General features: G+C 48.9%; 1 protein-coding gene across 14 annotated transcripts in view; it reads right to left on the bottom strand.

Moving 5' to 3' along the window:
• Nucleotides 1-13118, bottom strand: part of GATAD2A (GATA zinc finger domain containing 2A) — a 121517-nt gene that overhangs the window by 96745 nt on the left and 11654 nt on the right. For 4 of the 14 annotated variants that reach the window (XM_024236482.3, XM_054538770.2, XM_024236479.3 and 1 more), the window contains exon 1: nucleotides 4326-4501. The exons of 8 other annotated variants lie outside the window; for them this stretch is intronic. The gene's annotated coding sequence lies outside the window, so the exon portion shown is untranslated. Of the gene's footprint in view, nucleotides 1-4325; nucleotides 4670-13118 lie in introns of those variants that run through there. 2 more of the 14 variants (XM_024236481.3, XM_024236486.3) reach the window with 1 other exon arrangement.

Here is a 13118-nt window from a genome sequence, read left to right as displayed (position 1 = left end):
CCAAAAACTCCCAATTTGACTTGCTGGGAGCCCCCCTTTAGAGTACTGCTCATCTCCTGCCAGCAAATCCTATCTCAGAAGCTAGCCTCCAGCATCCTCAGAAATTGCAGGTCTTCAGCCCTTCCATATAAGGAACCCTAAAATCAGGAATCAGACAGAAAAGCAAGTTCCCTGACAAACTCACCTGTGAAGGTGCCTCTGGAGGCTCAGGAGAGACAAAGGGGGTACAGCGTACAGAGGAGCTGCAAGGGACCCTGGCAACTGTGCAAACCGGTGCAAACGTGTGACATTCTCACTGAGGGCCCCTCTCTCCCACACCTAGAGGGTTTCGTGGATTCCCAATCACTTCCTGAGGCTACCTGAAGGTGTTCTATTAGGGTAAATTCCTTTGTCTTCTAAAAGACTAACCTACATTTCCAACAGACAAAAAGAGGTCACAAATATAGTCTGGAAAGCACAAGGTGGGGGAGGGGCAAGAAGCCAACGCTCTGACACTCTCTTGACAAGAAAGTCCCAGACCCTGTTTGCGGGGATGCTGGGGAACCCATGCTCGAGCGGGATCTGTCCCCAGTGGTACCTTTGTTTCTGACAGTACGGATCTCACTACTTCCACCTCGCTGCAACCACCAACCACTTCAAGATCCGTCTTTTTTTATCTCAACCTTCTTAATACACTGCCTTCCTAATTCCATTCAAAGACATACCTTTGCACAGTTAGCACTTAAGTCCTGTTAACCTGAAAGACCCACAGTCTGAGGCCAGACTGTGGAAAGTCACCTCCCGAAGCAGCTCAGATAACTCAAAAGCATCCATTCTAACAAACGACCACACTTAGCAGGCAGCATAGTTCTGTAAGCCTCAAACTATGACACTGCCAACTTGTTCTTCTGGTTCTGCCACACTTCCCAACCAGACAAGGGTTAGAAGGAAATCCCAGGGATGCTCTATTACCCCAGGACAGCTGCTCGAGAAGACTTCACCCACTCACCTATTTCATAATCTTCCTAGTTTTCTACAACCAGCATAAATTAACTCAATTATGGGGGGGAAGGTCTAGAGAAAATAGCCCTGCCTGTTCCATTTGATGGCACAGAAACACCCCGAGTCCAAGCAGGTAGTTCTCCAGACAAGCATCTGAGCTGCCCAGGCTTTGAGGTGTCAGTACATGCTAATGATGGTCCTTAACCAAATTCAATGGTAAGGGCCATTACATTTTTGTCTCTGTTGGGAACTGATATATCCAAGACTCTGCTGGTCATTCTTAATTTTCTCCCAAGAGAACAAACACCAAAAAAAAAGCCAACATTTCAAGAATGGCTTTACAACTTTCCCAGCCACATTCTTCAGAGGCATCCTTTAGTCATCTGCTAAGACCCAAAGAGGTCCCGGCTGTGAGCCTCACTGCACCAGCCCTTGCCTTATCCCCTTCAAGAGGGTCCCCCTACTTGTTCTCTGATCCCAGTAGGAGAAAGGCCCTTTCGGGCTCACCAGGTCACAGTGTCCTTCTCTCCTTGATCCCTGTAAGTTTCCCCATGTTTATGAGATTAATTACGACTCCTGGCCCACTAATCTCACTATAAACTCTACTGAGGAGGGATTCCTAGCAGTGTCGAAGGCACAGTATGCACTCTGATATTTGTTGAATATATCAATCTAGAAATCACTACTTGCAATGCCAGAAATTCAGAAAATAAATGATGCAAAACAAGTCAGAGGAGCTACTGAAGAGTTGAAAATTAGAGTATTTAAAACATGTTTCCTCATTAAAAACATACACACACACGCAAAATACAAAGACACTAAAAAGTTTCCTAAAAAAGAAAAACTATTGCTAATCCTAATGTAGAGACCTTTATTGACATTCTGGTACAAATCCTTCCAGGATTTTTTCCTACTGAAAGTAGCATTATATTTTTCCCTCACTATCAAAATATAAGATTATAGGATTTGCCAAATGATACTGCATTAATAGAGATGACTTGACATTTTAAAAAATGATGTCATCTGAGTGGAAATAACAATGCATCCGCCAGGCGTGGTGGCTCACGCCTGTAATCCCAGCACTTTGGGAGGCTGAGGTGGGCAGATCACGAGGTCAGGAGTTCAAGACCAGCCTGACCAGCACGGTGAAACCCCGTCTCTACTAAAAATACAAAACTTAGCCGGGCATGGTGCCACACACCTGTAGTCCCAACTACTTGGGAGGCTGAGACAGGAGAACTGCTTGAACCCGAGAGGTGGAAGTTGCAGTGAACCAAGATCGTGCCACTCCAGACTGGATGACAGAGCGAGACTCTGTCTCAAAAAAAAAAAAAAAAAAAAAAGAAAAAAGAAACAAAACACACTGCCTCCAAATCTTCCCATTCTCTATAGCCCTTCCAAGATGAGAAGCAATCTTCATAAAAACCAGCTTCGGAATTTTATGAGACAAATAAGAAATGAAAGATGAAGGAGGGGAGGGAATAAGTGAAGACAGAGGATACAGAAAATCCCTTGCAAATTTCCCACATCCTATAAACTGTTTCCTCTAGAAAAGGGCCAACTTTTCTGAGTCCATAGCTGAAGAAGCGAATGCAAAGTAGCAACTAACTCTGTGGTTCAGTTCCTTAAAATCCAACTGGTAACGCTGCTCCACTAGAACAAAGCAGGGCTAGCATGGTGTCCCCATGTCACCAGATTATCCCCTACATCCGCAAACAGAGGTGCCCTGGAGCCTGGACAAGAAAATGGCCTTGTGTTTTAGAAGCGCCAGGGAAATGCTCGCTAGGGTTCGCAAACTGCAGCATTTGTGGGCTCTAGAGCACCAAGTACGGGCTGCCTGGCTCTGCCTCTCTGCTAAGAGGCCTTGAGCAAGCCGCCTGGCCTCCAGGAACCCCAATTTCCTCACCTGTAAAGCGCAGATAATACTCCCCTACTCCCCACGGGATTGTTATGGGCACTGAATATGTCTGTGCAGGGGAGCTTAGCACACAGTAGGCACTCAAACCCGAGGGCTAGTACGAGCTATCAGCCTTCCACAGCTTGTGGTCAGGTCTGACAAACTACTGCTTAGCATATGTTAACAAACTGGTGCCAGCAAACATTATTTCATGTAATCTAGTTTAAAAGAAAACTTGTAACGACTACCAGAAGAGTAAGTCAGTCAACAGGACTACAGTCCAAGACTGAGACACCCGCACAGAGGACTGTCTGTCTCTCAGTTTCTGTGCTGCCACAGCCAGGAGGTGTCACTGTGTGAATGGGCACACAGAACCAGAGATGTAACCAGCACTATGTACTCCAAGAAAACTGAAAGAAGTAAACCGGTAGGAAGAGAGAAAATTAAAGGCTCAAGTGACTCACTCGGACTTTGATCTAAAGAATCCAAAGCTCTTAAGATAAGGATGAACTATACACCTAAAGACGTTCAATCAGACCTACAAAATTTTGCCCTGTGCAAAATTCTCAGGGCAGAAACACGCAACTAAGGGTTGTCATTCACTTCTTAAGGGAGGGGTCACCATTCATTTCTGGGTCCCAGTGTGCGCACAATCCAAGTGTCCGTCAGGCTCTCAGCCTGGGCCCTGCCCGTAAGCCTTTCCTTGTTGAAGTGATCAATTCCGATTCTTGGCAATAATCCCTTTAAAAGGCCAGCTGCTGCTGTCTAGTCACTGATGCCGACCCACTCCAGGTGGGAAAAAAGAAATCAATGGAGCCACCGCCTAGATGGGGAGGCAAATTTAAAGTGTCGGGCCTTGCGAAAGGCCGGAGATCAGAGAGGGGGAAGGGTCCCGCGGCTCCTGGGGGTCAGGCAGGAAGGGCGCGAGCTGGGGGAGGGCCGGCCCTCCAGGCGTGGGCGCGCGGGGACTCTTATTCTGACACGGGATCCGCCGCCGCCGCCGCCGCCGCGGGGTTCAGCGTTGCTGCCCAACCCGCCCGGGACCCCCGCCCCTGAGCGGGACCCCCGCCCCGCGTGCCCACGTGCTGTCTTCCCGCCGCCTCCACCCGTCCCGACCGCTCGGAAGAGACGCCTCGCGGCCCAGCCCTTCCCCCGACCCCGCAGGAAGCGCAGGACGGAAACGGGGCGACGCCGCGACTTTCCGGGACCCCCGCCCCGCCCGGCCCCCACGTGCCCGGGCCGCCTCGGGGCGAGGAACTTTCCAGGGCAGCGCAAGAAGACGCTCCCAGAATACAAGGAGTAGAACTCGCTCGCTCTCACTTTTCCACGCTCATGTAGGGGTCCCTCACAGCCCCCCGAGGACCCGACCCTGCGCGGCCCGCGCCGCTCCAGTCTCAGCCGCGCGTCTCCGGCCCCCGCCCCCCGCCAAGTTTGGTCCAGAACTTACCGGGCCGCGGGTCGGCCGGGCCCTAGGGCAGCGCGCAGGTTAGGGGGGCTGCGGGTCCGGGGTCGCCCGCGGGTCCGGGCGGCGGAGGGGCCGGGGGCGCCGGGCCGCGCGCGCTCGTTCCGCCTGTGGGGCCGCCCGGGCCCGCGGCGCTTGCTCCGCCGGTCCGCCCGCCCGCCCGCGCCGCCGGCCAGATAATGCGCCCCTCGGCCGCACACATGGAGCCCGGCGCCGGCGTCACCGCCCGGGACATGCGCACCAGGTCAGCGCGCCCGGCCCGCGGCCCCCAAAACACCGGGGAGCTCTTAAAGGCGACGCCGCCCGCCCGCGCCCGGCTGGGCGGGGCGCGGCGACCGAGGGGCGGGGCCTGACGAGAAGAGAGGAGCTCGTGGGCGGGGCTCCGGGCGTAGAAGGCGGGCCCCTGGGTTGAGGGGGCGGGGCAGGCCGGTACCGCCCCGGAAGCACCGCCCCTCTCCGGCGCGCTCCCACGCGACACCTCGTTGGGCGCGCTGGTTTCCCACGCGGGCTCCGGCTGGCTCCCTCCCCGCCGAGTCCCAGCGCCCTCCGCAGGCCGAAGGGTCGTGGCCAACTCACCGGCGGCAGAGCCGGGCGGGCCGCACCCAAGGCTGACTCACGACGCGCTCACTGCTGACCTCGCGCCAGCTGAGCTGGGCGACCTCAAGCAACTCAGGGTTGCCTCTGAAACGCGGGTTAGAATGTCACCCCCGCGGGGTCGTCACGCGGAAGCTCTTCTCTGGGAACTTCGGCCCTGGTGTCTGTGGGGAGGGCGGGGTGTGGATCGGCTGAACGATCACTTCTCCAGTGCAGTGAACAGAGTTCTACAAAGAAAGCTCCAGACCCACCCACCTCAAGACGCTTGGGGACGACTGCTCTCCCTCTCCAGTTACCTCCCAATCTGCCCTCGTGCCTCAGGGAGAAGGTGAAACCCCCTCAAGAAAGCAAATCTGCACCTCTCCCTCTCCAGTGCCAAGGAGGAAACACAGGAGACAGATTGAAAGCCTGAAAGAGAATCGACTTTGGAGATGTTAAACTACATAAAGCGAAATACAATTTCAATAGAGAAAATATCAAGTTCATGGAAAATCTACCACAAGAAGGCTCTCAATACCAAAATCAGGTTCTGAGGAATCCTCAAAACCGCCTCTTTTCATGTTGTTTTAAAACAAACGATTCCTGATGAGACACATAGACTCCTGAAGAGTGGTGGTGACGTGCTTTATCGCGTACCCTAATACATCTATATGTACAACTGAAACAAAAGTTTCACCAAACATAAATTTACCACATGCAATGTACTGTTTTCTTTTTTCTTTTTTCTTTCTTTTTTTTTTTTTTGAGACGGAGTCTTGCTCTGTCGCCAGGCTGGAGTGGTGCAGTGGCGCTATCTCGGCTCACTGCAACCTCCACCTCCCAGGTTCACGGATTCCCCTGCCTCAGCCTCCCCAGTAGCTGGGATTAACAGGAGCGTTCCATCACGCCTGGCAAATTTTTTTTTGTATTTTAGTAGAGACGGGGTTTCACCATCTTGGCCAGGATGGTCTCCATCTCCTTAAGTCGTGATCCGTTCGCATCGGCCTCCCAAAGTGCTGGGATTACAGGCGTAAGCCACTGCACCCAGCCTGTACTGTTATTTTCTATTCTACTTCATTTGAAAAGAAAATCAATGTAACGCCCAACAATAATTGGGTCTCAACCGCAAACCTGAAAAACACTTCATGTAGCTTCATGTAGAACAAATTTTACAAAATTGTTTTTCTAAAAAGAAAAAAAAAATTGTTTTTCTGCTGGATGTCCCCTTAAACAGAGTTCAAAAAAGCTCCTAATTCTGTGTTGAGTTCTACATACAATTGTCAATTTTGTAGTTTATTCCACCCCGTCACCTCCCACCTCCCCACACACACCGCCCTGCCCCCCAAAATCTTCCCACTACTTAATGCAACATCTGGCACAACCTCCCCTAGGCCAAAAGAGAATTCAACCTAAAAATGATACAAAATACAAACTGTTGACTCCCAATCACTTTCCCTGACCCAGTTATGTCACTAATTTGCTTTGCTTTGCTACAAAGAAATTCAAATGTTCAAATTCAGAAACCAAACAAACAAAACAGTCTTATTCTCAAACAGGTGACTCCCTACAGGAATTCAGAGAGCTCCCTGATCGCAAGCGCAAGGTTGGTTTAGGGCAACTATCCGGGTTTTTCCCCCTAACATGGTGGCTGTATATTTTAAGAACTGCTTCATGCTACGATGATTAATCAGATGATGTATATTAAAGCCATACAAGCAAATTATTACCTCACTGCTCCTCACCTGGGTCTTGATTAATGTCAATTTCATTAACTACAAACAGAGCAATGTGTGGTCAGGTGGGAGACCTGAGACTTGAGACGGATATACAGATTCCAGAGTTTGAGCTGGCAAGCCCTGTGAGTCACCAGGGTGACAACCACCCTTTTTTTTTTTTTTAAGAGGGAGGCAACAACTGCAACATATTAATGACACACCCCTGTGGACTGAGGGGTGCACTGGTGACAGGGCCTGCTCCAGAGGGCAGTGCCAACTTCTCAGCCAGGAAAGTCGGACGGGGAGTAGGAGGGGTGCGGGGTATGTAGGTGGGGTGAAATAGCTACAGGGTTTATTTCTGTCTGTCATAGGAAGAGAGGGCCAGGTGGGTAGATGGTAAGTGACAGTGAATCCAGACCTGCTTGGGATCCCATAGGCTCAGGTTGGGTGAATGCTGAGGCTGTTTGGATTAAAGATCTTTTAGCCTCAGTGCCCAGCGCTGGACTAAACAGCAAACAGTTCAGCTGGGTGATTATGAAATATGATGCAATCACCTTCAGATGCCATACTAAAGCTGAAGAAACTCTAAGAAACAACTAGGGCTAGAACCGTGTTTTCTAAAAGTTTTCTCTCTGCTCTGAAAACAAGATAGTCAATACTTAGTGCTGGCAGGGCACAGTGGCTCACGTCTGTAATCCCAGAACCTTGGGAGGTCAAGGTGTGTGGATCACCTGAGGTCAGGAGTTCCAGACCATCGTGGTCAACATGGTGAAACCTCGTCTCTACTAAAAATACAAAAATTAGCCAGACGTGGTGGTGCACGCCTGTAATCCCAGCTACTGAGAAGACTGAGGCAGGAGAATCGCTGAACCCAAGAGGCGGAGGTTGCAGTGAGCCAAGATCGCGCTATTACGCTACAGCCTGGCCAACAGAGCCAGGCTCCATCTCAAAAAAAAAAAAAAAAAAAAAAAACCTTAGTGATAGCAGTTGTTAATTAATACTGTACTTTTTTTTTTTTTTTTTTTAATGAGACAGAGTCTTGCTCTGTCACCAGGCTGGAGTGTAGTGGCGCTATCTCGGCTCACTGCAACCTCCACCTCCCAGGCTCAAGAGATTCTCCTGTCTCAGCCTCTCAAGTAGCTGGGACTACAGGCATGCGCCACCATGCCCAGCTAATTTTTTTGTATTTTTAGTAGAGATAAGGTTTCACCATGTTGGCCAGGATGGTCTCGATCTCTTGACCTCATGATCCGCCTGCCTTGGCCTCCCAAAGTGCTGGGATTACAGGCGTGAGCCACTGTGCCCGGCCCAATACTGTACTTTCAAAACACCTGTTATTTAGTTAAAATTTTCTTCCAGACAGGGCACAGTGGCTCATACCTGTAATCCCAGCACTTTGGGAGGCCAAGGTGAGAGGATTGCTTGAGGCCAGGAGTTTGAAACCAGCCGGGTCAACATGGTAAGACCCCATCTCTATAAAAAAGAAAAAATTAGCCCAGCATGGTGGCACATGCCTGTAGCCCCAGCTACTCAGGAGGCTGGGGCAGAAGGATCACTCAAGCCCAGGAGTTTGAGGCTGCAGTGAACCATGATTGTGCCACTGCACTCTAGCCTAGGTGACAGAGTGCAACCCTGTCTCAAAACAACAACAACAAAAAAAAAACTTCCAAATTCATTTTAAACTTTATTGTCTTTCACAGACCAAACCCCACTAATAATAGCTAGGCCTCCTTCTACCTTAACTACAGCAAAAATAGACTAATGATCTTTCAAGTGTACTCTTAAACTTTTAAACACCACCTGAGCCTGTCCCTATACAACTGAGGGACTGAGGAAAAGAAATTGGGGCCAAATTCCATGTTTATGTCTGCAGAAATTGGCCAAAGGCTCCAAACTAGTATGAAACTACTGAAAAAGAGTAGCATCACCTACTGAATGTTCAAGGTACTATCCTTTTTCTTTTCCTTTTTTTTGTACTTTTTCAATCAGAAAATTTATTTGAAGTTCTCAGTGGACAACATACAAGATGACTTATGTGATAAACACTGATTGACAACTGAGACACCACTCCTCCCAAGGGTTTTGGAGCCCAAGAAGCCTACAGGCACATACTCCAGAAGCTGACAGGCTGGTGCCACTGAAAGACACAAAATGATTTCAATGCAGAAAATGTATTCATAAGAAAGACTGAAGAATCAGCCGGGCGCGGTGGCTCGCACCTGTAATCCCAGCACTTTGGGAGGCCAAGGAGGGTGGATCACGAGATCAGGAGATCGAGACCATCCTGGCTAACACGGTGAAACCCTGTCTCTACTAAAAATACAAAAAATTAGCTGTGCATGGTGGCACGCGCCTGTAGTCCCAGCTACTCGGGAGGCTGAGGCAGGAGATTGGCGTGAACCCAGGAGGCGGAGCTTGCAGTAAGCCAAGAACATGCCACTGCATTCCAGCCTGTGCGGCAGAAGGAGACTCCTTCTCAAAAAAAAAGAATGCCAAGTTTTTTTTCTTTTAATCACCTTTATGAAAAACGAACACTGACTACTTTTTTTTTTTTTTTTTTTTTGAGACAGAGTCTCGCTCTGTTGCCCTAGGCTGGAGTGCAGTGGCGTCATCTTGGCTCACTCCAACCTCCACCTTCTGGCGTCAAGTGATTCTTGTGCCACAGCCTCTGGACTAGCTGACACGACAGGCGCGTGCTACCACACCAGCTAATTTTTGTATTTTTAGTAGAGACAGGGTTTCGCCATGTTAGCCAGGTTGGTCTCAAACTCCTAGCCTCAAGCAATCCTCTGCCTCCCAAAGTGCTGGGATTACAGGCAGGAGCCACCACATCGGGCCCTCCTTTCTGTACTTTGCATTCTTAGTACTCTAAAGTTTAAAATTATTTTCATTAAGTTTAGGGACAATATAACAACAATCTCTAAGGGAGGATCATTTTAAAGTTTCTTATTTCACCCCAAATCCATGTTTACATGGTGAGATTACAATGAAATCGGCTGGGAAAGGAAAGGAAAAGAAAAGATTAATTATTAAGTGATTTTGATTTCCTTAATACTTTGATACTCTTGATTCTTTCTTCAGGGAGGGACCAGAAAATAGCTATAGGGAGTCTTACAGTGATGCTTTATGAAAAATACAATACTTCCAATGTATCACCACTGCTACAAGAGTCATCTTTGCATTCACAACATTCTCACACTAGATCAAGAGTTTGTGGGACATGGGTCAGCAGCCCCCGTTGTCCCCATCACCATCGTTTATGCTGAAAAGCTCCCTGAAAAACAGCTCTCTAGGGATGGTCCACTTTGTCAACGTGTGTTTGTTTTGAATGTCGTCTCTAACCACAATTCGTTACACTCAGTGTTTCTGCAGCGCAGGGTTCAGGCTCCATCTGCAGTTAGGCAGGCTCTTTCCAGACTGAGTCTCTGTGTGGCCCTGGCATTGTCCTGCTATTCCAGGGTTCTGAACACAAATGCTCCCCTAAAGGGTTAAGCACAAACTGCTCAGAAGTGCTGTCGTGAACCGGAAGTGTATCTCCCACTCTGTCTTCATCTGCCATGTGTCACTAGTTGGCAAGGAATATCTCTTTTGTGTCTACATATGGTTTAAAAAAATTCCCACCTAATTTGGATGGAAGTAAACTGTTTTCTATGAATTAAAGATTAAAAAAAAAAAATTCAGAAAACTACCAGGAAAAACAAAAAGGCTATATGACAGCCTCGAGTCTGGAAATCAGCCTATTCAAACCCCCCAAGCAGGGAAAGAGTGTTAGTCACATGATCGGTCTAATAAATATCCTTAGTTGGACATGCAGAAAAACGTATTTTTAAAACTTGGCATCGATTTCACACCCTACTCCCCATTTGTTAAATGGCAGATCTGCCAACTTAGGAAAACATTCCTCCCAAATGTTTTCCTAACAGGATGCATACTCCCCAAACCCCCCATTTATAGTGAAATGCCCGTAAGTTATTTAAAAAACACAGGTGGAGTGCCCTTCTAGTTTGTTTTCTCTTTCACAGCTTGATAATAATAACCATGCCCTCTCACATGCCCATGTAATCAGGTCCATATCTAACCAACTCCTGTTTTGGGAAGACTAAGATATTTATTTCAATTTTAGGTCAAAAAGGTAACCTTGAATAGAGACAATTTGAGAGGTTAAATACAAAGGCTAAAGTTTGAAAATGCAGTGAAAGTTTAAAAATTGGCTGGGCGAGGTGGTTCACACCTGTAAGCTCAGCACTTTGGGAGACCCAGGCGGGCGGATCACTTGAGCCCAGGAGTTCCAGACCAGCCTGGGCAACATGGCAAAACCCCGTCCCTACAAAAAAGAATACAAAAATTAGCAGGCTTGAGCCTGGGAGGTCGAGGCTGTAGTGAGCTGTGTCACTGCTGCCGCTGAGCTCCAGCATGGGCAACAGAATGAGACCCTATCTCAAAAAAAAAAAAAAGTAGGTTTTTGTTTGTTTGTTTGAGATGGAGCCTGGCTCTGTCATCCAGGCTGGAATGCGGTGGCATGATCTCGGCTCACTGCAACCTCCACCTCTCGGGTTCAAGCAATTCTCATGCTTGAGCCTCCCAAGTAGCTGAGATTACAGGTGTGGGCCACCATGCCTGGCTAATTTTTGCTTTTTTTTTGAGACGGAGTCTCACTCTGTCGCCCAGGCTGGAGGGCAGTGGCATAATCTCAGCTCACCGCAACCCCTGCTGCCCGGGTTCAAGCGATTCTCCTGCCTCAGCCTCCCAAGTAGCTGGGATTATAGGCACCCGCCACCGTGCCCAGCTAATTTTTGTAGTTTTAGTAGAGACAGGGTTTCACCATCTTGGCCAGGCTGGTCTTAAACTCCTGACCTGGTTATCCACCCGCCTTGGCCTCCCAAAGTGCTGGGATTACAGGCGTAAACCACCACGCCTGGCCTAATTTTTGTATTTTAGTAGAGACGGGGTTTCACCATGTTAGTGAACTCCTGACCTCAGGTGATCCACCCACCTCAGCCTCCCAAAATGTTGGGATTACAGGCGTGAGCCACCACACCCAGCCGAAAGTAAGTTTAAATTGTTCTAGGCCGGGCACAGTGTTTCATGCCTGTAATCCCAGCACTTTGGGAGGCCAAGGTGGGAGAAGTCCTTGAGCCCAGAAGTTTGAGACCAGCCTGGGCAACACAGTGAGACAAAAGTTAAAAAATAAAATTAGCTGGCCAGGTGTGGTGGCTCACGCCTGTAATCCCAGCACTTTGGGAGGCCGAGGCAAGCGGATCGCCTGAGGTCAGGAGTTGGAAACCAGCCTGGCCAACGTGAAACCCCATCTCTACTAAAAATGCAAAAATTAGCTGGGCGTGGTAGCGCATGCCTATAATCCCAGCTACTCAGGAGGCTGAGGCAGGAGAATTGCTTGAACCCGGGAGGCGGAGGTTGCAGTGACCCGAGATCACACCACTGCACTCCAGCCTGGGCAACAAGAGCGAGACTCCATCTCAAATAAATAAATATATAAGGCGGGTAGCAGTGGGTCACGCCTGTAATCCCTGCACTTTGGGAGGCCGCGGTGGGCAGATCACCTGAGGTCGGGAGTTCGAGACCAGCCTGACCAACATGGAGAGACCCCATCTCTACTAAAAATACAAAATTAGCCGGGCCTGGTGGCGCACGCCTATAATCCCAGCTACTCAGGAAGCTGAGGCAGGAAAATCGCTTGAACCCGGGAGGCGAAGGTTGTGGTGAGCCGAGATGGCGCCACTGCACTCCAGCCTGGGCAACAAGAGCAAAACTCTGTCTCAACTAATTAACTAACTAACTAAATAAATAAAATTAGCCTGGCATGATAGCATGTGCCTGTAGTCCTAGTTATCTGGGTGCTGAGGCAAGGGGATGGCTTGGGCCTAAGAGTTCAAAGCTGCAGTGATCATGCCAGTGTACTCCAGCCTGGGCAACAGAGTGAGACTCTGTCTCAAAAAAAACAAAAAACTGTTCTGATGTATTAAGAATTTTAGACCAGCTTAAGTGATAACAATTCTCAAAGGAAAAAGGTCAGAAACAGCCCTGAAGTCTGTTCTCTTGAAGCTCCTTTGGAAGGTAAAGTCTACATATACAGTATACCATTACAGAGTCTAGATGGCTGATTTCACTGGCCATCATTGCTTCCTGATTGAAAATGTTTATTGAAAGCTCAATTTAAGGCCCAGTGCGGAGGCTCATGCCTGTAATCCCAACACTTTGGGAGGCTAAGGCAGGCAGATTGCCTGAGGTCGGGAGTTCGAGACCAGCCTGACCATCATGGAGAAACCCCATCTCTACTAAAAATATATAATTAGCCTCATTACACATTACTCATTCTCCTGCTGAGGCAGGAGAATCGCTTGAACCCGGGAGGCGGAGGTTGTGGTAAGCTGAGATCACGCCATTGCACTCCAGCCTGGGCAACAAGAGTGAAACTCTGTCTCAAAAAAAAAAAAAAAAAAAGCTCAATTTAAATACTATTTTGAGCTTA

The sequence above is a fragment of the Pongo abelii genome, chromosome 20, assembly GCF_028885655.2.
Source record: "Pongo abelii isolate AG06213 chromosome 20, NHGRI_mPonAbe1-v2.0_pri, whole genome shotgun sequence".
NCBI classification, from domain to species: domain Eukaryota; kingdom Metazoa; phylum Chordata; class Mammalia; order Primates; family Hominidae; genus Pongo; species Pongo abelii.
The sequence above is the reverse complement of the archived record's forward strand: the minus strand, read 5'-3'. Positions and strand labels throughout refer to the sequence as shown.